Source organism: Erinaceus europaeus, chromosome 11 (genome assembly GCF_950295315.1).
Source record: "Erinaceus europaeus chromosome 11, mEriEur2.1, whole genome shotgun sequence".
In the NCBI taxonomy this organism is placed as follows: domain Eukaryota; kingdom Metazoa; phylum Chordata; class Mammalia; order Eulipotyphla; family Erinaceidae; genus Erinaceus; species Erinaceus europaeus.
This window is the reverse complement of record NC_080172.1, coordinates 111,288,127-111,315,867: the sequence shown is the minus strand read 5'-3', so window position 1 is coordinate 111,315,867 and position 27,741 is coordinate 111,288,127. Positions and strand designations below refer to the sequence as shown.

The window sequence follows — 27,741 nt, the reverse complement described above, 5'->3', positions numbered from 1 at the left end:
CCTCATTCTCGAAGCCCATGGAATACTCCTGTCTTTGTGTCTAACCTGAAACTGTTTATACTCCAAAGCAAAAATGATTAAAGATCAATATATATTTTAACTATAATTAGTTTAAAGATCCTGCTGTAGAGACTTCTAAAGGAGGTGACATTAGATGACCTTTTAACAAAATCATAAAGATATTCAAACCAATTATAATCATTGAGGTATCAATTATAGTAAACCTCTAACTTGTTACAAGTTTTATTTTTTTTCACAAGGAAGTGATTACAGCTATCAAGCCTTCATATGAAAAATCATCTGTTCATATGGTAAGGTATAAAACTGTAAGAAGTTCCTCCATATCCAACCTATGTGAATTAACAACATTCACATATTCTTATAAACTTAACTGGGGTATCTTGTCTTGCCACCATAAGCCATGCCTTTGTCAGCCAACAATAAAATTAAAATAAAAACAATAAAATAAATAATAAATTTAAAAAAATAAAATAAATAATAGATAATAATTAATAAATAATAGATAATAAATAATAAATAAAATAAATAATAAAATGAAATAAATAATAAATAAAATAAATAATAAATAATAAAATACAAAAATAAATAAAAAATAAAAACAATAAAATAAAAATAAAGGGAAAGACATTTCCCTTTATAACATCACCCATGCCACGGACATCCTTTACTACCCCCAAAGACAAATGACTGTTCCCCTAGACATCACATCCACTGACTGCTTCCCTTAGACTTGAGATATGATCCCACCTCTTCATACCAATGGATACATTCCCCCTTCCTTACCTGTCTACCCTTAGTTGTGGGACCCTAGTTTGTTCTACTTCTTCTGCTCACAATAGGTCCTATAATTATTTTTTTAATCATTTTAATTTATTCATTAATGAGAAAGATAGGAGGAGAGAGAAAGAACCATATATCTTTCTGGCATACATGGATCGAACTTGGGACCTCACGCTTGAGAGTCTAACGTCTTATCCACTGTGATACCTCCCAGACCACGGTCCTATAATTTTTAATAAGCTCATGGCCTTTTTGCAACAACAGATTGATGCCATAAAGATGAAACCTATACAAACTCACTATCATAGGCTGGGCATGGCAGAATATTGAGTTGCTGTGAAGGATTTGCCCCCCTCCATCAGAACGTCCACCATGTAGAGGGCTGGCTAGCCAATGATGGGTAAAAGGGAAACTAGCGCTATCCAATCAACCTAAGACAGGGCACCTGGTACTACTGGGCAGTAATGACCAGGTGTTCCAATGACAGGTAAGACGGAAGGCTGGTCCCCAACCTAAGACAGGCACAGTCCACCCTGCCACAAAACAAATTCCGCCAAACATCAAAACATGATATAACAAAGGGGGACATGTGGGGAGCCACATGTGCCCTAAAGGTTGCTATTGGCATGGCCATAGAGTTTATGTTAAAAGACAGTTCCTGGGAATTGGGCAGTGGTGCAACGTGTGTGTTTAGTACAGGTGGCGTTAAGTGCAAGAACCGACTTGAAGATCCCAGTTTGAGCCCCTGGCTCCTCACCTGCAGGGGAATCACTTCACAGGCGGTGAAGCAGGTCTGCAGGTGTCTCTTTCTTTTTTCTTCTCTGTCTTTCCCTCCTCTCTCCATTTCTCTCTGTTCTATATCAGTAATAACAACAATATAATTACAACAATAAAATAACTAGGGAAACAAAAGGAAAAATACAAAAAAAAAAAAAAGATCCTGCTTCCCTACACCTTAGAGTCCTTGTTAAAAGATAAGTTTTTTTTTCCCCATGAATCACCCAGGACCTTCCAGATAATGGCTAATTACCATGACAAATAATAATAATAATTAATAATTAGAAAATATACATCCCCAATACTCAGTTGGCTAAGGCACCAAACCTCTTTTTCTATAAAAAATTCAAATCAGATGCCCTGCTAACCACGAGAAGCAGATTGTTTTTGTTTCTTCCACAGGAATCCAGGAAAAAAACATCTGGACCACTGCACACCCTGACATCACCCACTAGATGGCATGACTACAGTGGCATACCCGCCAAAACCCTAGATGTCACCTGATGCGATCTTAAGAACCTGATTCACAGACTCCAAAGACAGAACTTTTTTTTACTGCCTGTCTGCCTTTCTGGTTTCTGCTTTGACCTGTCATGTTTTGTTGGTTCCAGCTCACTCTCTACAGAAAAGCAGAATTCCAGAGGCTGACCTTCCCCATGCAGCATTTCATCCCCTGCCATTTCTCCCCCTAGTCGCCTACTTTGGACTGAGACTTCTATTGGACTTGCTGGTATACACTTTGGACACTTTAGACAATTTTACAGCAGCTTCCTTCCCTTCACGTTGCTGGTTTTTCATAGACTGACCCTGAGTAGTTCACAGACTTTACACACTGTTGCCCTGGGCATTAGATAAAAGGAAAGGGGGAGATGCTGGGAAATTGTGCAGATGCAGTCACATCTGCCATGTTGTCCCCTCAGGCTACTGCTAGTTCCCACGAGAGTCGGGACATTCTCGGAGTGCCTGTTTTGCCATGTTGTGCCCTCAGAGCATTGTCTATTTCCCCACGATATTTGGAGTGCTTTGGTTACTCCTCCCCCTTCCCATTCTCGTGAAAGCTGCTCCTATAAAAGCCTTTCTTCATCCGCACCTCGTTCTCTTGCCAGCGCTTCAGCTCGGTGCTTCACCTCTCTTGCCAGCACTCCACTCCGGTGTTCAGACGCAGGAAAGGTTACTGCGTGAGGCGGCCATTTTTGCTACCTCCACATGGCCCAACCTGCTTCTCTAGCACCCAACTCTAAGGTGCCAACACCAATAAAGATTTGTGTTCATTCTTCACCCCAGACCTCCTCTCTCTCTTTTCCGTGGCCCACACAACAACAGTTCCTGATGAACATGACCAGTGACAATGGAGGGAGGATCTATTTGAGGTCTAGTCTCATCATATCTGTATGAGAATCCCAGGAATCCCCAACTAAGGCCCCAGCTGAGGAGGGGTAGCCTGATAGTGACTAAAGAGTCATCATTAAAGTATGATAGTCTCTTGCCCTTATTTGTATTTTGTAGTCCTTAATTTGATAAGGTTTGCTTTGGAGTGACTGAGGGAAGTACAATGGGAAGTAGGTGAGTAGCATATCTAGATCTAAGTAGAAAGTATTTCACTAGGTACTTTATGGTGTCATTTTAGGCCTATCTACTTACTTCATTTATTGACTCACTGCAGACTATTGTGCACTTTTTTCTTTCAGGTATACATTTTGCCATAATTTATGAGTACATGTGCATGATGCCCTATCTCATGGGACCTGGTCTATAGCTAGGTTTTGAGGCTTTGTTAGTAAGTCAACCACCTTGAATGGAATTAAGGTGTCCTATGATAAAGGAAAATTCTCACCCAAGTAATGAGGTTGAAGGGCTAATATTCATTCCATGCCTGACATCTCTGGATGCAGTCCAAAGTGAAGCATGCACGATGGTACTTATTGTACTGATGAGGTTGGCATCAGCAGATGCAGTGTCAGCTGGTATGAATTGAGAGAAGCATGCAGGAAGGAAGCCCCACTCTAGAGGTTCCAGGACTGGGATAACTACGGGCTTTACAGAGGAAGTGGGAAGTTCCTTCTGTCTTAGGGTTTAAGAAGGCGATAGATAGTTATTGCTATAATCAAATTATTTGGAAATTTGGTTAACTTTGAAAATCCCATTGTTAGGATTTGCTGTATCATACACAACATCACCATACTTATGTCCTTTGATGTTACTTATATTTAGCTATGTCTTATAGAGTAATGCCAGTAGTTGCTTCTGTTTTCTCTGGTCTAAGCTTTTGTGAGAGTCAACATTTCAAAGAACAATCATTACTAAAATGTATTAACAATTTAAGACCACTGTTAAATGTTGTTGAGGTGGTCTGGTGTCGGGCTGCACCACGGAGAAGAGAGCGGACGTCCAGAGCAAAGGGGTACACAGATCTCAGAGAGGGAGAGCCAGAGCCCAGAGAGAGAGAGGGGAGGGGTGAGGGGGCTTTTTATTGGGCGACAACCAGGGGTGACATGTAGGGCCAGGATTGGTTGAAAGGGGGCACTCTAGGATTTAGCGGAGCATAGAAAAACCTGGGGGCGGAGACTGCATCAGAATAAGTCCTCAGCAACATCTCCTCCTATCCCTTTATATCTAAATGGACACAGTAAAGAAAAATGGAATGGAGCAGGCTTAAATGTTTTAGAGGAATGCCATGCTCGGGTGGGAAGATGTAGGACTTTCTGTGGAGGAGGGAAGGCTTAAATGGCTGCCAACCTTGTGAGATTTATGCGTCCTCCTGTGATCAACCCCTCTTTAGAGAGAGAGACTTACCTGGAGAGACTCATCTCATAGGTTTAAGCGCAGCCTGCTCAACCATCTCTTCACAATATCTCTACATCTTTTCTATCTTTCTACCTAGTAATAGCATAAGATGTACAAAGTCTATAAAAGACTATCATGGGGCAGAAACCTTTTGGGCATAAGCCTAAATGACATAACAAAATAGGAAGAGATAAGTAGAGGAGAAGTAAAAGCCAGTGTGGTGTGAAGGGAAGGATTGGTGTGTAAAGGAGCATTCCCTGTTTGGGTGGGGAAAGGGGCAAGGGTACATAATGAGGGGGAGGCGGGAGGCATGACCCACCAAACAGAGGGGCTATTTAGCATTGTATAGTCCTCAAGGCAACAGTCTGTAAAGTCTATGAATTACTCAGGATCAGTCTATGAAAGACCAGCAACGTGAAGGGAAGGAAGCTGCTGTAAAATTGTCTAAAGTGTCCAAAGGGTATACCAGCAAGTCCAATAGAAGTCTCAGTCCAAAGTAGGCGACTGGGGGAGAAATGGCAGGGGATGAAATGCTGCATGAGGAAGGTCAGCCTCTGGAATTCTGCTTTTCTGTAGATTGTGAGCTGGAACCGCCAAAACGTGACAGGTCAAAGCAAAAGCAGGAAAGGCAGACAGGCAGTAAAAAGGTTCTGTCCTTGGAGTCTGCGAATCAGATTCTTCAGATCGCGTTGAGTGACATCTAGGGTTTCGGGGGATGTGCCACGGTAGTCGTGCCATCTAGTGAGTGACGTCAGGGTGTGCAGGGGTTCAGATGGTTTTTCCGGGATTCCTGTGAAAGAAACACAAACAATCTGCTTCTCGTGGTTAGCAGGGCATCTGATTTGAATGCTTTATAGAAGAAGAGGTTTGGTGCCTTGACCAACTGAGTATTGGGGGATGTATCTTTCCTATTTATTTATTATTATATTTTATATTATTTGTCATGGTAGTCAGCCGTTTATCTGGAAGGTCCTGGGTGATTCATGGGGAAAAAGACCTTATCTTTTAACAAAGACTCTAAGGTGTAGGGAAGCGGGAACTATCTTATCCCTTTTTTTTTTTTTTTGTATCTTGTATCTTGCCTTTTGTTGCCCTAGTTGTTCTTGTTATAATTATATTGTTGTTATTGCTGATATTGTGGTTGTTGGATAGAACAGAGAGAAATGGAGAGAGGAGGGAAAGACAGAGGGAGATAAAGATACCTGTAGACCTGCTTCACCGCCTGTGAAGTGATTCCCCTGCAGGTGAGGAGCCGGGGGCTCAAACTGGGATCCTCAAGCCAGTTCTTGCTAAACCCACTGCGCCACCACCTGATTCCCAGGAACTATCTTTTAACATAAACTCTATGGCCATGCCAATAGCAACCTTGAGGGCACATGTGGCTCCCCACATGTCCCCCTGTCTTATATCATGTTTTGATGTTTGGCGGACTTTGTTTTGTGGCAGGGTGGACTGTGCCTGTCTTAGGTTGGGGATCAGCCTTCCGTCTTACCTGTCATTGGAACACCTGGTCATTTTTGCCCAGTAGTACCAGATGCCCTGTCTTAGGTTGACTGGATAGCGCTAGTTTCCTCTTACCCGTCATTGGCTAGCCAGCCCTCTACATGATGGACGTTCTGATGGAGGGGGGCAAATCCTCCACAGCAACTCAATATTCTGCCATGTCCAGCCTATGATAGTGACTTTGTATAGGTTGCATCTTTATGGCATCAATCTGTTGCTGCAAAAGGCCATGAGCTTGTTAAGAATTATAGGACTGTGGTCCGGGAGGTGATGCAGTGACTAAAGCCTTGGACTCTTAAGCATGAGGTCCTGAGTTCAATCCCTGGCAGCACATGTACCACAGTGAGTCTGGTTCTTTCTCTCTTTCTCATTAATAAATAAATTTAAAATGTTGAAAAAAAAAAGAATTATAGGACCTATTGTGAGCAGAAGAAGTAAAACAAGCTAGGGTCCCACAACTAAGGGTATACAGGTAAGGAAGGGGGAATGTATCCATTGATATGAAGAGGTAGGAGCATATCTCAAGTCTAAGGGAAGCAGTCAGTGAATGTGATGTCCAGGGGAACAGCCATTTGTCTTTGGGGGTAGTAAAGGATGTCCGTGGCATGGGTGATGTTATAAAGAGAAACATCTTTAAATTGTTGGCTGACAAAGGCAGGCCTATGGTGGCAAGACAAGATACACCAGTTAAGTTTACAAGAATATGTGAATGTTGCTAATTCACATAGGTTGGATATGGAGGAACTTCTTACAGTTTAATACCTTACCGTATGAACAGATGATTCCTCATATGAAGGCTTGATAGCTGTAATCACTTACTTGTGAAAAACAATAAAACGTGTAACAAGTTAGAGGTTTACTATAATTGACTTTGGACTATAAGCAGACTCAGGTTACTTAGAGAGTTAATGCATGTTAATAACAATGGTTTTAACATTTAGAGTACTTCTGAGCAGATGGGTCATACAAAAAATTTTTGGTCATTCAGCACACTCACTCACAAAACACAACTGGCCATTCATAACATAAGACATTCAGGGAAGGGGTAGGAGAGAGGGCTCCGTGAGCCAACTTTTGTAGGTTCTGCCATGCCATATTATGGATCCTGGGATGTATCCTGCATCTGGTCCTCTTGTGTTATTTCTTGTTCTTCAGGAATAACAGCGCCATCCTGCGGGTATTGTCGGACATGGTGGGCAGGAACCCAGACAGGTTTAGAGAAATTTTGAGGGAAAATGCATGCGAAACCCCTTCCCATGGTCAATAATTGGTCAGGCCCTTTCCAAACTTTATCGAGTGGGTCTCTCCATTTGACCTTAATAGATGGGAGGGTAGATGGTGTTTGCCAGTGAAGAATAATAGGGGGTAAGGCTGAGTTATTGTAAATATTAAAGAGATTTAATGTAGTTAAGGCTTTTGCTAGCTGGATATTTGGGGGATATGTTCCTCCTTTATCTTTATTTAGTTGAGCCTTCAGAGTTTGATGGGCCCTCAAGACAATGCCTTGTCCCTGTGGATTGTAGGGAATGCCCGTGGTATGAGTAATATTCCAGAGGGAACAAAAATCTTTAAATTGTTTACTTGTAAACATAGGTGAATTGTCTGTTTTCAAAAATAATGGGACCCCCATAACGGCAAAACAAGAGAGCATATGGCTTACAAGCTTTTTAGCACTTTCTCCTGTCTGAGCTGTAGCCCACATAAATTTAGAAAAGGTATCAATTGAGACAAACACATATTTTTGTTTGCCAAAGTTTGGTATGTGGGTGACATCAATTTGCCAAATAGCATTAGCTTTTAAACCTGGGGATTAACCCCAAGGGTCTGGATAGCAGGTGTCTTTATGAGACTTGCACAAGAAGAGCATGTAGCAAGGATATGTTTTAACTGTGGTACAGGAACATCAGGGAATCGAGCTTGAAGGCCTTTAAGATTAACATGGGTTAGAGAGTGAAAATTAGCAGGATCAGAGACAGAGACTGGGAAAGTTCCTGTGGAGGCAAAGCGGTCAACTGCGGCATTCCCTTCGGACAGGGAACCAGGAAGAGGGCTGTGGGAACGAAGGTGTTGAATATACAGTGGTTGGGTTCGAGAACAGAGCATAGAGGCGATTTCAATCAAGAGAGGGGAAAGTGGGTTGTCATCAATTTTCACATACGAACGAGCAAGCCATGGAAGTAAGTTAACAGTATACACACTGTCAGAAAAAAGGTTGAAGGATTCTGGTACAGCTTTTAGTGCAAGAAAAACAGCATAAAGTTCTTTGTACTGAGGGGAATTATCAGGAAGCTCAGTAAAGAGAGGTTTAGGAGATTGTTTGTCTGGGTAATATATAAGGGCAGCAGCTCCCCTTTTTCCGCCATCAGTAAAGATTGTAGGAGCAGAGGGAATGGGATCCTGAGAGAAAAGTTTAGGTGCTAGTAGAGGCAGAAGAGGTAAAGAAGCTATCAATTTATTAGAAGGAAAATGGTTATCTATTTGTCCTGGAAACCCCACGAAGCTTATGGCAAAGCGGGAATGATGGCGTATAAGCCACTCTGTATCTGTGAGAGAAAAGGGCAGAATGATTAAATCCGGTTCTTTCCCTAAGACCTGCACAGACCTATTTCTCCCTTGGCGAACCATGAATGTTAACACGTCTATCTCAGTGAGGAGTCTTGGAGCTCCTCCTACTGGCGTGTGAAGCCATTCGAGAACCCCATGGTCTTGCCACAGTGCCCCTACTACTGTGGGGGTGGAGTTGAAGATTAGAAGGTTTACCGGAGAGGAGGGGGAGAATCGAACAAGGTGCATGTCCTGGAGGGCCTGGTTAACCCTTTCCAGTGCCAAGGAGGCCTCAGGAGTTAACTTACGTTTTGAAGAGGGCTGTTTGTTTCCTTTCAACAGGTCAAACAGTGGTTGGAGGCAGCTTGTGGGCAGATAGAGATACTTCCTAAGCCAATTTAAATTTCCTAGAAAACTTTGTAAAGAAGCAAGAGTAAGGTTAGAAGGGAAGGTAACATTAGGTTTTAAGGGACGAATTTGCGTTAGAGAAATCTCTGAACCTAGGAAGGATATTGGAGGGATTAGCTGTATCTTCTCAGGGGCTACATTAAGGCCGCTTTTCTTTAATGCAGGAATGAGAAAATCACGTAAGGCATAGAGATCTGTATCTGATTTTCCCCATATTAAAATATCATCTGTATAATGAAAAATATTAAGGCCCTTATGAATATATGGGACAAGGGCAGATTTAACAGCCTCCTGACAAATCATAGGACTATTGGCCATACCCTGGGGCAGCACCACCCATTCAAATCTATCAGCGGGACTGGCATTATTAATAGACGGAACAGAGAAGGCAAAACGTTTACAATCTCGCGGATGCAAGGGGATAGAGAAAAAACAATCTTGTATATCAATAGCTATGATTGGAATTCCCGTGGGAATTGCAGAAGCAAGAGGCAAACCCCTTTGGGGGGAGCCCCAGACCTGCATGGTTTTATTTACTGCACGGAGATCTTGAAGGAGGCGCCATTTTCCTGAGCGCTTTTTAATCACAAAGACAGGAGTATTCCATGGGCTTCGAGAATGACGAATGTGTCCCAAGGACAACTGCTCTCGGACGAGCTCTTTTAAAATTTTTAGCTTATCCCTAGGTAAAGGCCACTGTTCCACCCAGACAGGCTCATTAGAAAGCCAGCTTAAGCGGGGTGTTTGGCTACGAACAGTGGCATTTAGTATTGGGGGTGCTGAATAAACCTGGTATCGCGGGAATGAGTTTTACGCTCTGCAGAGGCGTCTGTGGATATCCTAACATTAAGACATTCCAGAAGATCCCTTCCCAGTAAGTTGGTGCTAATATTAGCTACCAAAGGGTGGAAGTGTCCAGTAGAACCTTCTTGGTCTTCCCACATAAGCGAATCTTGTGTGTAAAATGCTCTCGTCATCCCTCCTATTCCATGTAAACTGGGTCCAGGGATGAGTTCCCAATCTTGGGGAACCTCTTCTTGCCTTAAAATCGTCTTTGCTGCCCCCGTGTCAATCAAAAATTTAAAAGGAATGTTGCCTATCTTTACTGTCATGGAAGGGTGACCTTGTTCTAAAACAGGAGTGGTCCACAAAATCTCAGGCCCCGAATTTGTACTATTCAGGGGCGAACCATCTTTATGAAATTGGGACCAACAATCTCTCTTCCAATGAAACCCCTTACAACATTTTGGACAAACAGTACGTGGTCTCTGGCTCCCTGACTGAAAGCAGGGTTGCTCTGGCTGGAGGCGTGGTTTCCCTGACTGGAGGCATGGTCGCAACTTATCAGGACATTGGTTACGCCAATGTCCTTGGCGACCGCACTGAAAGCAGGCCCCGTTTTGCTTACGTGGGGCAACTGCATAGACCTGCGTCATAGCGGGTGTCCCATAATTGCCTGATGTAAGTTCCTGTGTCGCTAGAATCCAATTATCTGGGTGTAGGTGTTTAAGATTAAGGCATACCTGACGGAATTGTGGTGTCATGCCTTCCCAGACAATAGAGCGCAGGAGTAGTGTGCGGACGTCAGGATTATAAACCTTTCTCTCTAAGCTTCTCTTCACCCTTGAGATGAAGCTCGCCAATGACTCATCAGAGCCTTGGTGAAAAGAGTTAATGGGAGCTGATGGATCTACATCAGGTGTGGTCACCCTTTCCCATGCTTGTGTTGCACAGATGCGTACCTGTTCAAAATAACCAGTTGGAAACCTGGCTTCTGCCTGCTGAGCTCCAGATTCATAAGCTCCTGCTCCAAACAAAGCATCAAAATTCCATTCTACCTGTTTGTTACTATTTTCCTGCGATTGCCTAGAGCACTCATCGCGGAAACATGCCTGCCACTGAAGATAGAGTGGGTCTGGGAGTGCAGCACGAGCCAGTTCTTTCCAGTCTTGTGGTATATTTAAATGATGGTAAAAGCTTCTCAAAACGGACTTGGTCCATGGAGAGTGCATACCGTCCTCCCTGACTGCTTTCCTGAGCGTTCCAAGGCCTTTCGAGGAATATGGCTGCCACAGCTGAGGGTTTTGTTTAGAAGGGGCCAAGTTTACCGGGAATGTGTGGATTTGGTCCGATGGTGCGGGAGAGGGAGCTACAGAAGTGGAAAGCTCAGTAGAAACTGCTGTAGTGGCTGCAGGGGAGACTAAACGCATATCTATGGGGACGGAGCTCCCGGGGTGGACTGCACATGGTTTAAAATCCTTAAGTGCTGAAAAAATATCCTTTAGCTCTCGTATCTCAGTCACTAGGTCCCTTAATGGTGACGTATCAGCAGGGGGCGGGGTCAGGGACGAGGAAGCCTCAGGCGGAGCTGAAACCGCGGCAGCAGGGGCCGGGGGCGGGGTCAGGAAAACGGAAGCTGCAGGCAAAGCTGAAACCATGGCGGCAGGGGCCGGGGGCGGAGCTGAAACTGGAACGGCAGGGGGAGGGGCTAGAGAACCGGAAGCCTCAGGGGAAGCAGGGGGCGGGGCCAGAGAAGCAGAAGGAACTGAACACGTGTCTGCCACAGAAGGGACCGAACACTTGTCTGCAGAAGGAGCCGAACACGTGTCTGTGGGGACAGCTGGGGGAGGGGTCAAAGGAGCGGCAAAACACGTGTCTTCAGGGGCAGTGGGGGGATGGGTTGTGGAAGCGGAAGCTGCCGCAGGAGAAACCGAACACGTGTCCCCGGAGGCAGTGGTTTGGGGGCTGACTGCAGATTGCTTAGGGTGTTTAAGTCCTAAGCAAATATCCTTTAACTCCTGTATCTCAGCCTCAAGGTCACTTAACCTTTTGGCAGGAGGCCTTGTAAATATCCTGAAAATAGTAAATATAGCCATGAGAACCCATGGTGTAGCAAAAATTAAAGCGTCTCTGAGATCGAAAGCCTGTCCCAGGAGAGAAGGATAGAATGTCTGGGACACCTCCTCATAAAACGGAAAAAATCCCATGGTGGAGGGAAACGCGGGGCCACAGAAGCGGGCGGATGCCACTTACCTGTGTCTGGGCGGTTTCGGAGACCTCAGGCCGGGCGTGGTGTGGGTACGGAACACGATGGGCGCCAGATGTTGTTGAGGTGGTCTGGTGTCGGGCTGCACCACGGAGAAGAGAGCGGACGTCCAGAGCAAAGGGGTACACAGATCTCAGAGAGGGAGAGCCAGAGCCCAGAGAGAGAGAGGGGAGGGGTGAGGGGGCTTTTTATTGGGCGACAACCAGGGGTGACATGTAGGGCCAGGATTGGTTGAAAGGGGGCACTCTAGGATTTAGCGGGGCATATAAAAACCTGGGGGCGGAGACTGCATCAGAATAAGTCCTCAGCAACAGTTAAAATTCAGTCTTATTACACATTTAAAGTCTTAATAGCTTAGACTGAAGGAACATATACTCAGCCTAAGTTCTGTTCATTAAAAACTTTGAGACATTCAATCAGGTTTTCCCCTTTCATATTAACTGAATAGTGATTTATGAGACTAAAGTTTAAAAGGAGTGCACATCAACACCGCCCCATCCACCAAAGTACTGTGTGAAGCTAAACATCTACTCTCACCCTCCACCCATTTAATACCTATGCTTCTAAACACTTAATACCAATACTTCTAAAGCTCTTCCAAAAGATTAAGAAATAGGAATACATCCTTCTAACTTCTATGAATTCAACATCACCCTTATATCAAAAGCAGATAGGGACACAACAAAAAAGGGAAACTACAGACCAATATCTCTAATGAACATAGATGACAAAATGTTGAACAAGATCCAATCCAACCAGATACAGCAGTATATCCAAAATATTGTTCATCACAACCAAGTGAGATTTATCCCAGGAGTGCAAGGCAAGTTCAATATATGTAAGTCAATCAGTGTCATTCACCACATCAACAAAAATAAAACCCAAAACCACATGGCAATATCAATAGATGCAGAGAAAGCCTTTGACAAAACCCAACACCCATTCATGCTCAAAACTCTACAACAATGGGAATAGATGTGAAATTCTTCAGGCAAGTGGAGCCCATATTCAGCAAACCTACAGCCAACATAATACTCAGTGGACAGAAGCTGAAAGCATTCCCCCTCAGGATGGGGACTAGACAGGGTTGTCCATTATCACTATTACACTTCAACATAGTATTAGCAGTCCTCTCCATAGCAATCAGGCAAGATAAAGAAATCAAAGAAATACAGATTTGAAGGTAAGAAGTCAAGCTCTCACTATTTGCAGATGATATGATAGTATACATAGAAAAGCCTAAAGAATCCAGCAGAAAGCTATTGGAAGTTATGAGGCAATATAGCAAGGTGTCAGGCTACAAAATCAATGTACAAAAATCAGTGGCATTTCTATATGCAAATACTAAGTCCAAAGCAGAGGATTTCCTGAATCCACTCCCTTTCACTGTCGCAGCAATATCAATAAAATATCTAGAAATAAACCTGATCAAAGAAGTGAAAAACTTGTATACTGAAAACTATGAGTTGCTATTCAGAGAAATAGAAAATGATACCTAGAAATGGAAAGACATCCAATGCTCGTTGATTGGAAGAATTAATATAATCAAAATTAATATTCTCTCCAGAACCATCTACAAATTTAATGTGATACCCATCAAAGTTCCACCAAGTTTCTATAAGAGAATAGAACTAAAACTACAATCATTTATCTGGAACCAGAAAACACCTAGAATTGCCAAAACCATCTTTAGGAAAAATAACAGAAATGGAGGCATAGCACTCCCAGATCTCAAAGTATATTATAAGGCCACCGTCATCAAAATAGCCTGGTACTGGAACAAAAATAGGCACACAGACCAGTGGAACAGAATTGAAATACCAGAACTAAACTCCCACTCATCTAATATTTGATAAAGTGGCACAATGTATTAAGTAGAGGAAGGAGGCTCAGTTCATGGGCAATTTCAAGCTAGCTACAAAATTAAAACTACCATAGTTGTGTGACCCAGGAACATGCCTGAAATGGATTTTCTAGTTTTCTTATATCCTAATGTCCTTAATGCCATCCTATCTAATCCTATTTTTTAATTTTTTTCATTAACTATTTTGCCTCAACTTAGGTCATGCAACATACCAGATACAAGTTACAGATGCTACCATGACTCCATCTCAACTTCTCTTGGAATACAACCTCACCAATGTGTCTTGGACTATCGTATTTCCAGAGCTCTGGTCCACTAGGGAAAGATAGAAACAAACTGGGGCCATGGATTGACCTGTCAACACCCATGTTCAGTGGAGAAGCAATTACAGAAGTCTGAGAGTATACCTTCTGCTCCACAAAAAAAACTTTTGTCCATACTCCCAGCAGGAATGATAGGATGAAGTGGTCTTTGAACTCCAGATGCATTCACACCCAGAGAGAGAGAGAAGGAAAAGAAGAGGAATGTATGATGTAATTATGATGCCATGAGTGGCTTGGAGTGGAAGAGAGGATTGATTTAGAATAAAAGGCAGCAAATATGTATAAATGTGGACAGACAGTTGTAGAGATGATGGTTGGCCCATGTCTATAACCTTAGGGGAATTTTGGTGGGTTGCCATGGGAAGACCTTAGATTCAGAACTCTGGTGGTGCGAATGGTGTGGATTCAAACCCATGTTGACATGTAATTCTGTAAAAAAAAGTTTTTAAAAAAATTATAATAATTTTTAAAAAAGAATGTTAGGAGGTGAACAAGAACTATTGGATAGTTTTTTTTTTTCATATTTTTCGGTTCCCCATCAAGAATACCAGGGATCCTGACACGGTCATCTCCTCTGGATGCATTCAGACTTCAAGGAAGCTGGGCAGGAAGGACGAGAATGGGATGATGCATTCTCCCCCCATTATTGTTACAAATAATTATACTGTCACAATTGATTAATAGTGCATGTTGGGAATGGAGAGTCAGAAGCAACCCCTCTCCCTTACACAGGGGCATATTTGAAAGTTACATTATGAAAGTGGGGAAGGTGGATCAGCATAGACGGACAAAAGAAGTCATGTTATGACCTGCTCCTCAAAGAAAGAATGCAGAGATTGAAGCCTCCCAGGTACAAGTTGACGTATCGAAACAAAGAAAGATTAATAGTTAAACCTACCAGATCTAGATGAGCAGTGGCCCAGGACTAGGCAAAGATCTGTATGCCCCCCATAGAAGATTACTGATAGAAAGAGCCCTCAAACAACAAACGGAAAATTATTAAAAGACATAGAATTTGGAAACTAAACAACATGCCCCTTAAGAACCACTGGGTCAGAGACTCACTCAAACAGGAAATTCAAATGTTCCTGGAAACTAATGAAAATGAAGACACAACCTATCAAAATATTTGGGACACAGCTAAAGCAGTACTGAGAGGGAAACTTATCGCCATACAATCACATATTAAACACCAAGAAGAAGCACAATTGAATGACCTTACTGCACACCTCAAGGACTTAGAGGAAGAGGAACAAATGAACCCTAAAGCAACCAGAAGGACAGAAATCACTAAAGTTAGATCAGAAATAAACAACATCGAAAATAAAAGAACCATACAAAAGATCAATGAAGCCAAATGTTGGTTCTTCGAAAGATTAAACGAAATTGACAAACCCCTAGCCAGACTCACCAAACAAAAAAGAGAGAAGACTCAAATTAATAGAATTGTAAACGATGCAGGAGATATCACCACTGACACCACAGAAATCCAGAGAATCCTGCGAAACTTCTATAAAGAACTATATGCCACCAAGCTAGAGAATCTGGAAGAAATGGAACAATTCCTAGAAACCTATGCACTCCCAAAACTGAACCAAGAAGAACTACTAAATCTAAATGCACCAATCACAGACAAAGAAATTGAAACCGTTATTAAGAATCTCCCCAACAACAAAAGTCCTGGACCAGATGGCTTCACAAACGAATTCTACAAAACCTTGAGGAAACAGTTAATACCCATACTTCTTAAGCTATTCCATAAGATTGAAGAAACAGGAATACTCCCTTCCACCTTTTATGAAGCCAACATCACCCTGATACCAAAAGCTGATAGGGACAGAACAAAAAAGGAAAACTACAGACCAATATCGCTGATGAACATAGATGCCAAAATATTAAACAAGATCTTGGCCAATCGGATACAGCAACACATCAAAAAGATTGTTCATCATGACCAAGTGGGATTCATCCCAGGAATGCAAGGCTGGTTCAACATCCGTAAGTCAATCAATGTCATTCACCACATCAATAAAAGTAAAGCCAAAAACCACATGATTATCTCAATAGATGCAGAGAAAGCCTTTGACAAAATCCAACACCCATTCATGCTCAAAACTCTACAAAAAATGGGAATAGATGGGAAATTCCTCAAGATAGTGGAGTCTATATATAGCAAACCTACAGCCAACATCATACTCAATGGACAGAAACTGAAAGCATTTCCCTTTAGATCGGGGACTAGAGAGGGCTGTCCACTGTCAGCGTTAATCTTCAACATAGTATTAGAAGTTCTTGCCATAGCAATCAGGCAAGAGAAAGAAATCAAAGGAATACAGATTGGAAGGGAAGAAGTCAAGCTCTCACTATTTGCAGATGATATGATAGTATACATAGAAAGACCTAAAGAATCCAGCAGAAAACTACTGGAAGTTATTAGGCAATATAGCAAGGTATCAGGCTACAAAATCAATGTACAAAAATCAGTGGCATTTCTTTTTTTTTTTTTATTTAAGAAAGGATTAATTAACAAAACCATAGGGTAGGAGGGGTACAACTCCACACAATCCCTACCGCCCAATCTCCATATCCCACCCCCTCCCCCGATAGCTTTCCCATTCTCTATCCCTCTGGGAGCATGGACCCAGGGTCATTGAGGGTTGCAGAAGGTAGAAGGTCTGGCTTCTGTAATTGCTTCCTCGCTGAACATGGGCGTTGACTGGTCGGTCCACACTCCCAGTCTGAGTGGCATTTCTTTATGCAAACACTAAATCTGAAGAAGACATCCAGAAATCACTCCCATTTACTGTTTCAGCAAAATCAATCAAATACCTAGGAATAAAGTTGACCAAAGAAGTGAAAGACTTGTATACTGAAAACTATGAGTCGCTACTCAAGGAAATAGAAACTGATACCAAGAAATGGAACAATATCCCATGATAATGGATTGGAAGAATAAATATCATCAAAATGAATATTCTCCCCAGAGCCATATACAAATTTAATGCAATACCCATCAAAGTTCCACCAGGCTTCTTTAAGAGAATAGAACAAACACTACAATAATTTATCTGGAAACTGAAAACACCTAGAATTGCCAAAACCATCTTAAGGAAAAGAAACAGAAATGGAGGCATCACACTCCCATACCTTAAACAATATTATAAAGTCATCATCATCAAAACAGCATGGTACTGGAACAAAAATAGGCATACAGACCAGTGGAACAGAATTGAAAGCCCAGAAGTAAATCCCAACACCTATGGGCATCTAATCTTTGATAAGGGGGCACAAAGGATTAAATGGAAAAAGGAGGCTCTCTTCAATAAATGGTGCTGGGAAAACTGGGTTTTAACATGCAAAAGAATGAAATTGAACCACTTTATCTCACCAGAAACAAAAATCAACTCCAGATGGATCAAAGACCTAGATGTCAGACCAGAAACAATCAAATACTTAGAGGAAAACATTGGTAAAACACTTTCCCACATACACCTCAAGGACATCTTTGATGAATCAAACCCAATTGCAAGGAAGACTAAAGCAGAAACAAACCAATGGGACTACATCAAATTGAAAAGCTTCTGTACATCCAAAGAAACTATTAAACAAACAGAGAGACACCTCACAGAATGGGAGAAGATCTTCACATGCCAGACATCAGACAAGAAACTAATCACCAAAATATATAAAGAGCTCAGCAAACTTAGCCGCAAAAAAACAAATGACCCCATCCAAAAATGGGCAGAGGAAATGAACAAAACATTCACCACAGAGGAGATCCAAAAGGCTAACAAACATATGAAAAACTGCTCTAGGTCACTGATCGTCAGAGAAATGCAAATTAAGACAACACTAAGATACCACCTCACTCCTGTAAGAATGGCATACATCAAAAAGGACAGCAGCAACAAATGCTGGAGAGGATGTGGGGACAGAGGAACCCTTTTACATTGCTGGTGGGAATGTAAATTGGTACAGCCTCTGTGGAGAGCAGTCTGGAAAACTCTCAGAAGACTAGACATGGACCTTCCATATGACCCAGTAATTCTTCTCCTGGGGTTATACCCCAAGGACTCCATAACACCCAACCAAAAAGAGGTGTGTACTCCTATGTTCATAGCAGCACAATTCATAATAGCTAAAACCTGGAAGCAACCCAGGTGCCCAACACCAGATGAGTGGCTGAGAAAGCTGTGGTATATATACACAATGGAATACTATGCAGCTATCAAGAACAATGAACCCACCTTCTCTGACCCATCTTGGACAGAGCTAGAAGGAATTATGTTAAGTGAACTAAGTCAGAAAGATAAAGATGAGTATGGGATGATCCCACTCATCAACAGAAGCTGACTAAGAAGATCTGAAAGGGAAACTAAAAGCAGAACTTGATCAAATTGTAAGTAGGGCACCAAAGTAAAAACCCAGTGGTGAGGGGTAGACATGTAGCTTCCTGGGCAGGTGGGGGGTGGGAGTGGGCGGGAGGGATGGGTCACAGCCCTTTGGTGGTGCGAATGGTGTTTATGTACACTCCTAGCAAAATGTAGACATATAAATCAGTAGTTAATTAATATGAGAGGGGGAAATCAATTGTATGTCTCAAAGTTTCTCAAAAGACAAACCGAATCTTTTTAATATATAGGCTATGTATTTGATATGCGGACTCCCTCAAAAGCCTAGACCAAGTAGATTAGAAGCATCCAATAGCACAGCTATATACAAGATACTGGGTACTGTACAGCAAACCATAACAAAGGGACTTTTCAAAGTTAACCCAATTAACAAATAAAGTGATGATAATATTAACTATCGATTGTCTTTTTGAACCCTAAGACAGCAGGAACCTCACATCTTTACTATAGAGCCCCTACTTCCCCCAGTCCTGGAACCCTTGGATAGGGCCCACTTTCCTGTATGCATCTCCCAATCCAAACCAAATAATATTGCATCCGCTGATCACAACCTAACCAAAGCAACGATTGCCACCACAATATGCTTCACCTCAGACTGTATCCAGAGACTTCACGTGTGGAATGACAACCCTTCAACTTCATTACTCGGGTGAGACCTTTCCTTTTATAGTACACTCTAATCTCATCTCAGGTAGTTCACTTTCTAATAAAGTCCCATAATCTAGATATACACCAGTTTCTGTGAGAGAGAGCTTATGTGCACACGTATCCATAAACTCCTGCAAAATATATACCTGAAAGCAGAAGTACACTAGAGTTTGCAGTAAGTACCTCCCTAACACTTCCTCTCCACTATTCCAAGCTTGGGATCCATGATTGCTCAACAAATTGTTTGGCCTCATATGTTAACTCTCTTTTCAATCACCAGGTTTCAGATGCCACCTGGAGGCTGGCTAGGCTTCCCTGGATTGAAGACCCCACCAATGTGTCCTGGAGCTCAGCTTCCCCAGAGACACACCCTACTAGGGAAAGAGAGAGGCAGACTGGGAGTATGGACCGACCAGTCAACGCCCATGTTCAGCGGGGAAGCAATTACAGAAGCCAGACCTTCTACCGTCAGCAACCCTCAAGGACCCTGGGTCCATGCTCCCAGAGGGCTAGAGAATGGGAAAGCTACCATGGGAGGGGGAGGATTATGGGGATTGGGTGGTGGGAATGGTGTGGAGTTGTACCCCTTCTACCTTATGTTTTTGTTCACTAATCCTTTTCTTAAATAAAAAATTTTTTAAAAAATGCTGGGGGAAAAAACAACCAGTAATTGTTATGCAATAAAGAAAAATGTTAATTACTAAAAAAAAAAAAGAGCCCTCAGCAAAAGTCAAAAAGAATTTTAAGTATGACCTCCCCTGAGAACAGGGTGATACTAAGTATTATACCATTCTTTACAGTAAAAAGGGGTAGTGACATGCACACAGCCAAAGTCACAAGACTATCATACTATACTTCCTTATGAGCTGGATGTTTACGTAACCTGAATGTAACCTGAATAAGTATAAAAGCTAATGCAGTTTCACTATTAAAATGAGTCCAGATTTACCCTCCATATGAGTGTGGTGTTTTCTGTTCTTCCTTGCGCCGACTCCTGACCCAATGGGGAGGTCACCTTCTGAGACCCCTGACTCTCCTGCTGCTCATCCGCTGTGGTGGTCCACTGCAATATATGGCATAGAGTATTTACACCCATGAATTATCAGCCCATATCAAAAGAAACAAAGGAAGGAAGGAGGAAGGCAACTAACTGCTGTAGCTTTCTGATTACTTTGGAATTTAATTTGAGCACAGGTAGACACAGACATTTGGTGTTGGGCGAAGTGTAGTATATGTCTCATCTTTAAACATTATTCTATTATGTTCACTGCTATCATCTTCATTTGACAGGTATTGATGATTTATAGTTCAGCTGTGGGCACATGTATAAATGTTTTCATTACATGAAGACAGGTGACTGACTACAAAGCAGTCTCACCACCACCTCAGGTGCTTTCTAGCACCATGTAGGAGCACCCAAAGGACCCTCCTCTAACCCCTTCCTGCTCTCCTTTTTCAGGATGTGGTGGAACCAAATTGTGCTTTTCTAATTGAGAATGTCTTCTTGGTCTGAAGAAACAGAGCTCTGGAGTAAAGTAGCAGGGTCCCTTTTTAGTAGACACCTCCTGCCTGGGACTGGAACACATACATTATATCTACACCCTCCATTTCCAACTGTGCAAGTGTATCTGTTTCATTGATTGGCTGCCCGTCAAATCGGAATCTGATCTGCCTCATTGACAATCACTGTCATTCACAAGAGGCTTTCATTAGCTTACTAAGTGGTATCTGCCTCTTATTCTTAAACTTTACCACCGAACTATCCTGACTCACTACATTCAGATTAATGTGGTCCTTGTTCTCAGTCTTGACTCCTACCTTGGGTTTTTGTCAGGTATGGCGAACTCCAGGGTCTCCTCACTTGCCTCTTCACAAAAGAGGAACCAGGTCCACGCCAAACCAGCACACAAGCAGCACCAGAAGTGGCAGAAGAGGGAGTCAGCAGCGGTGGAGGAGGGAGAGGATGCGCCAGAATACATTTATTTCTCTATCTCTCTGTATCCTATCTGTCTCCCACTAATTGTATCATCAGGCACAGTGAATTCCAGACCATCACTCCTGGTGGACTCTTTCCTGCTACCCAGTTTGTGGATTCTCAAACGGTAAGACATGGAGAGGGGAGAGGAGAGAGGGAGGGAGGGAGTATGGAGAGATAGCATAATGGTGATACAAAAATAATCTGATTTTGAGAATCTGATTCTCAAACAGTAAGACATGGATAGGGGAGGGGGGAAGGGAGGGAGGAGGTATGGAGAGATAGCAGAATGGTGATACAAAAAGAATCTTATTTTGAGAATAATATTCTCAAACAGTAAGACATGGAGAGGGGAGGGGGGAAAGGGGGGGAGGAGGTGTGGAGAGATAGCATAATGGTGATACAAAAAGAATCTGATTTTTTATATTTATTTATTTATTCATTTTTGCCACCCTTGTTTTATTGTGGTAGTTATTGTTGTTGTTGTGTTGATGTAGTTCTTGTTGGATAGGACAGAGAGAAAATCGAGAGAGGAGAGGAAGACAGAGAGAGAAAGAGAAAGATAGACACCTGCAAACCTGCTTCGCAGCCTGTGAACTGACTCTTCTGCAGGTGGGGAGCTTGAATCAGGATCCTTAATGCGGTCTGTGCGTTTTGCACCACATGTACTTAACCCACTGTGCTACTGCCCAACTCCCCAAAACTCTGATTCATAAGACTTCAAGGTCCGGGTTCAGTGCCCTACACCACAATCAGACAGAGTAAGGCTCTGCTATGCAAATGAATGAATGAAGGAAGGAAGGAATGAATGGATGAATGAATGAAGGGAAGAAGGAATGAATGGATGAATGAATGAATGAATATATAAAACAAAAAAAACCTCCAATATTTTTTTGAATTATCTATTTATTCTCTTTTGTTGACATTGTTGTAGTTATTGTTGTTGTTATTGATATCATCATTGTTGGATAGGACAGAGAGAAATGGAGAGAGGAGGGAAAAACAGAGAGGGGGGAGAGAAAGATAGACACCTGCAGACCTGCTTCACCGCCCACCAGTGAAGTGATTCCCCTGCAGGTGGGGAGCTGTAGGCTCGAACCTGGATCTTATGCTTTGTGCTCTAATACTTTTTAAGGTATCTTAGCGGCTAGAAATTAGATGATCATGGAAAACAAATTGTGTGCTTTACCAATTGTCAGAGATGAACTCTTGAGAAGAAATTCCCAATGAGCAATGAGCTGTCACTATGACATTAGAAGCCTTGGGGACTCCCCATGGGTCTCCATTCTCCCTGACCCAGCTGTCCTCCAGGACACACAGACTGTCCCTGACTATGGATGCTCCTTACCTGGGGGAACTTCCTATTTGAGCAGGACATCAATTCCATCCATCACAGCTTTGAAACTTGGATTCTCAGGAAAGAAGTCTTGAACCAGGGCTTCAGGGAGGCTTTTCAAAGGGCCAGGTCTGCACTAGAGCCTTCAGGGTCTCCCAGTGTCTGTGAGTGTGTGCTTTCAAACAGATTAAGGAAGAGCTCTACAGGCAGGTCCCTTAAGGAAGAGATGGCCAAGTCATCACTCAGCAGGCTCTAACTGGCCTGTCATAGGAGACTGGATGGCTTAAAGTTGCTCCTTTTTATCTCCTCAGGCAGCAAACCTGTGGGAATAGTCAAAGAAGAGGACATGTTTCTCAAGGTAAGCCATAAGCCACTCTCCAGTGTCACTACCACCTAAACACACAGGTAGCAAGTGTGCCAGCAAAGTGAGAATCGTGGCATGGTCTCCACAGTAATTTCCCACACTTTCTCAGTCAGAGATGGTATGGATTAAAAAAATAATAATAATGGAAACACCACCATATGAAGTTTCATTTTATTTTACTTGAACATTTTATAAAGTATTTTCATTTTTAATGTTTTAATTTATTTTAAAATTTTCTCTTTAGAAAGAAAGATCAGAGAACTGCTCAGCTCTGACTCATGGTGATGCTGTGGATTAAACCCCAGACCTTGGAGCCTCAGGCATGAGAGTTATTTTGCATAACCATCTTGCTATCTCCCTAGCCCTCTCTTGAGCATTTGAACATAAGTCTTTGGTAGTCTTAAAACTACCCTGCTTGTTGCCCAGGAGGTGGCACAGTGGATAAAGAGTTTAACTCTCAAGCATGAGGTCCTGAGTTTGATCCCCGGCAGCACATGTACCAGACTGATGTCTGGTTCTTTCTCTCTCTACTACTATCTTTCTCATTAATTAATAAATAAAATCTTTAAAAAAAACTACCCTGCTCATAGAAATGGAAAACAATAAGACCTACATCTCTAGGTAGCATCTCTTTACAGAAATTAGAAACACCTATGAGCAAGGTGTCCTAGGTAGTAAAGGAGCTCATAGTGTGATCAGAATGTTCTCTCTTGAAAATATCCTATGGTCTATTTTGAAACTCCTCCTTACAATGAACATATGATCCAGTGAGTGTTACCCAGACATAGAGTAAGCCTTGAATGTGTGTGGATCTTGGTTCAGTTCTTGTAACAGTGGAAACCAGAGCCTTGCTATTCCATCTTCATGGCATAAGTAGTATGACTACAATGGACAGAGCATGGTGGATGTGGGATGATTCACAAACAGGCAAAGGGAATGGCCAGGTGGTGACTGCACTGTGTTGAACCCACACAGGTTAGTGCTCAAGGACTGGAGCTCAAGCCCCAGTCCCCACCTGCAGGAGGGAAGCTTCATCAGAGTGTGTCTCTCTCCTTGTTTGCCTTCCCATTTCCTTGTGTTTCTTTGTATTCTGTCAAATAAAGGGGGCAATAATGGCTGCTCAGAGCAGCTGATTCACATGCAGGTTCTGAGTGAGCCCCAGCAACAATCCTGGTGGCAAAACAAACAAATAAATGAATAAAAATAGAAAAGGGAATCTTGAAGTGAAACTTGGACTGGTTTTGTGTATTGTTGCCAAGCAAAGGACTCTGGCTAAGGAGACAGGGAAAGGGCTGTGCATACATGCCAGCACTTTCCGTCCTTAGTCCAGATGAAGGACCTGGGGGGGTGTTATAGGTGTTAACCTATATGAACAAAATGAGGAAATGCATCCATGTGCCAACAAATTTAACCTCCCAATAATAATTTGAAAAAACAGTAAAGAACTGAAACAAAGTGAGTATTTATGATATCAAGGAATAAAATGTCTACATTCAGTGTTTATCATTGAAAAATGTGCTTTGGCATGGAAGTAGATAGAATAGAACTGTGACACATTCACAAGTGAAAATTTTAGTAGAGAGGCCAATGGGAACATGAGAAAACTGTAGGTTCATTACTTTTCATTGCAGTGCTAATGCATTTGACTAGCTTCTATCAATAATATATTCTTTTTATTTTATTTTTTATCTTTATTTATCCCCTTTTGTTGTCCTTGTTATTTTATTGTAGTAGTTATTATTATTGTTATTGGTGTCATTGTTGTTGGATAGGACAGAGGGAAATGGAGAGAGGAGACAGAGACAGAGAGGGAGAGAGAAAGATTGACACCTGCAGACCTGCTTCACTCCACTGCAAGTGGGCAGCCGGCTGATTGAACCCAGATCCTTATGGCAGTCCTTGTGCTTTGTACCACCTGCGCTTAACCCACTGTGCTACCACTTGATTCCCTGAATAACATATTCATTCTGAAGAAAGGCATTCCTAACACACCAATACAGATTCAAGAACATGCATCATTTTCAGTTATATTTTGATGCCACATACATTTATATTAAATAAAGAAAATCCTGACTCCAATCTTCATAGTTTGCTACCTGCAACTCTTCAGTGACCTGACTTCATACCAAGATGATTTACCTAATTATTTTTTATTCATTGGTGATTTTTAAAATTATAAGTTAATAAGTGTAGAATCACTTTTTATTTTGTATTTATTTATAAATTGGAAATATTGACGACAAGACCATAGGATAAGAGGGGTAAAAATCCACACAATTCCCACCACCAGAACTCAATATCTAAACCCCTCCCTTGACAACAGCTTTCCCATTCTTTTTTTTTTTTTTTTTTTTTACCTGAGCACTGCTCAACTCTGGTTTATGGGGTGATGTGGTGGATTGAACAAGGGACTTAGGAGCCTCAGACAGGAGAGTCTCTTTGCATAACCATTATGCTGTCTACCCTCTGCGAGCTTTCTCATTCTTTATCCATCTGGGAATATGGACCCAGAATCATTATGGGGTACAGAAAATGGGAGGTCGAAGGAGGGAAGGAGGGATAAAAGAAAGTAGGAAGGAAAGGAGGGAGGGAGGGAAGCAGACAGGAAGACAGAAACAGTACATACATAATCCATTCTCTGCTAAGAATATTTCTGGAGTAATCTTTCCAACTCCTAAATATAACCCTAGGTACTACAGACAAAAAAACAAAAATGGGAGGTCTGGCCTCTGTAATTGCTTCCCCACTAAACATGACCATTGACATGTTGATCCATACTCCCAGCCTGTCCCTCTCTTTCTCTAGTGGGGCAGGGATCTGGGGAAACAGGGATCCAGGACACATTGGTGGGGTATTCGGCCCATGGAAGCCAGGTTGGCATCATGGCAGCACCTGGAACTTGGTGGCTGAAAAAAGAGTTAAGATATAAATCAGAACAAAACGTTGACTAATCATAAACCTAAAGGCTGGAATATTGCAGATGAATATTGGGGGTTTCTGTTTTGGAAAAAGTTCATAGGTCTATTTTAAGGTGTATAATTTTATAACATTCTCACCACCAGAGTTTTGTTACCCTCACACCCAGCAGCAGAAATGGAAATAGGTCTTGTAAGTCACAGACATACTTTAATTATATATCCTCATCTACCTATCTACCTATCATTTATTTACTTAACCACTTTTATTCACTGTTATGACCCTCCCTTCGCTTCCTTTCCAAATCACACTTATGCCTTTTACTACTTCTGAGTGTACCTCCCTTTCGTTCTTCCCTCTCAGATAAGCGAGGCAGTGCCTGTCTTCCTCGTGTGTTTTCCTGATTTCTTCCATTTCAGAGATGTTATATTTTATTTATTTATTTATTTATTTATTTATATTAGATAGAGAGAGATAAATTGAGGGGAAGGGGAGGTAGAGATGGAGAGAGACAGAGGGACACCTGCAGTCCCACTTCACCACTAGCAAAGCTTCCCCCCTGCAGGTGGGGACCAAGGGCTTGAACCCGGGTCCTTGCGCACTATAGTGTGTGCGCTTAACCATGGCTTAGAGATGCTATAAATATAGTGTCCCGATGACAAATGTTTCAGGGTGCAGTGGAACTGAGGTTCAGAGCTCCACTTAGGCAGTAGTGGAGAAAATTCTTCTGGGAGTGTAGAGTGGAGGAGTTCTGGCTTCTGCAATTGCTTCTCTGCTTGCCATGTCTTTGGCAGATTGATCCATAGCCCCAGTCTCTCTCTGTGTCAGCCCACAAGTGTATGTCAGTGACCTTGTTCTATGAAAGCACACATCACCTGCTATGATTTTCAAAAACATAATGCAACTAGATATAGATCTGCTTTGGTATCTTTCGAGATGACACTGTTGATTAAAAAAGCAATGATTTGGGTGGGGGTAGATGGCATAATGGTTATGCAAAGGGACTTTCATGCCTGAGGCTCCATGTCATAAATTCAATCATACCAACATAAGGCAGAACTGATCAGTGCTCTGGTAAAATAAATAAATAAATAAATAAATAAATTTTGGTTATTAAAATAATAATACTATTGTAATTATTAGTGATAGCCGCATTTTTGCAGTACTTGGAATCACTATGATATCATCCTGGAGGTCAACATTATACTTTCTGGTTCTATGTTTTGGGGTTCTGTGGGAACATATTAAAATTTCTCCAATGTCACACCCAGCACTGAATGCTTGTATGGCTTCAACTCTGTCAATCTCTTGAAATGCATCACTTTCAGAGTCAGCCACAATTAGTCTCTAGCTCATAGGTATGAGAGCTAACCATTTCAACCAGGGAAGGTCTTAATCAGGGTTAAGCTGAGAAAGATGCTGGGATCTGAGAAGATAGCCTATTCCCTCAAGGGAATTATCCAAGAATTTGGAAGTGTAGGGTGTAGCCTACAAAGGATATAAATAGGTAGGTTCTTAAGCTGGGAAGCTTAATCTCTGCAGTCTTCGTGTTGGTTCTCCAGAGACCTGAGTTCTGAGCATATGACCAAGTTCATCACCGCTGGTAAGTTACCCTCTTCTGCTATGGGCCCATCATGTCACCTGTGGCGACTCAACTATGGTAAAATACACAAGGGATGAAGGGGTTACTTATATATTTCCATACTTTTATGTATTTTATTTTATTTTAATTTTTGAGATAGATTTAGAGAGATTTACCTCTCCTGCCTGATATGCATTCCATGGAAGTCATCTGAACCTGTATGGCAAAATCAATGGCCCCTCACCATGGAAAAAATAGAAGCCATACAACAAATTGTGAAAGAACAAGTGGATAAGGGACATTTGAAAGAAAGCAATAGTCCTTGGAATACACCGGTTTTTGTAATTAAAAAGAAATCAGGCAAATGGAGATTGCTGCAAGACTTAAGAGCAGTTAATGCCACTATGGAAGACATGGGAGCCCTGCAGCCGGGGCTTCCTTCTCCTGTGGCTATTCCT

The 27,741-nt window shown here is 42.2% G+C and overlaps 1 protein-coding gene and 1 pseudogene across 1 annotated transcript in view; both read right to left on the bottom strand.

Moving 5' to 3' along the window:
* Positions 1-27,741, bottom strand: part of LOC132541259 (PRAME family member 8-like) — a 202,579-nt gene that overhangs the window by 154,814 nt on the left and 20,024 nt on the right. The window lies entirely within an intron of this gene.
* LOC132541266 (small ubiquitin-related modifier 2-like) lies at positions 20,576-20,937 on the bottom strand (annotated as a pseudogene).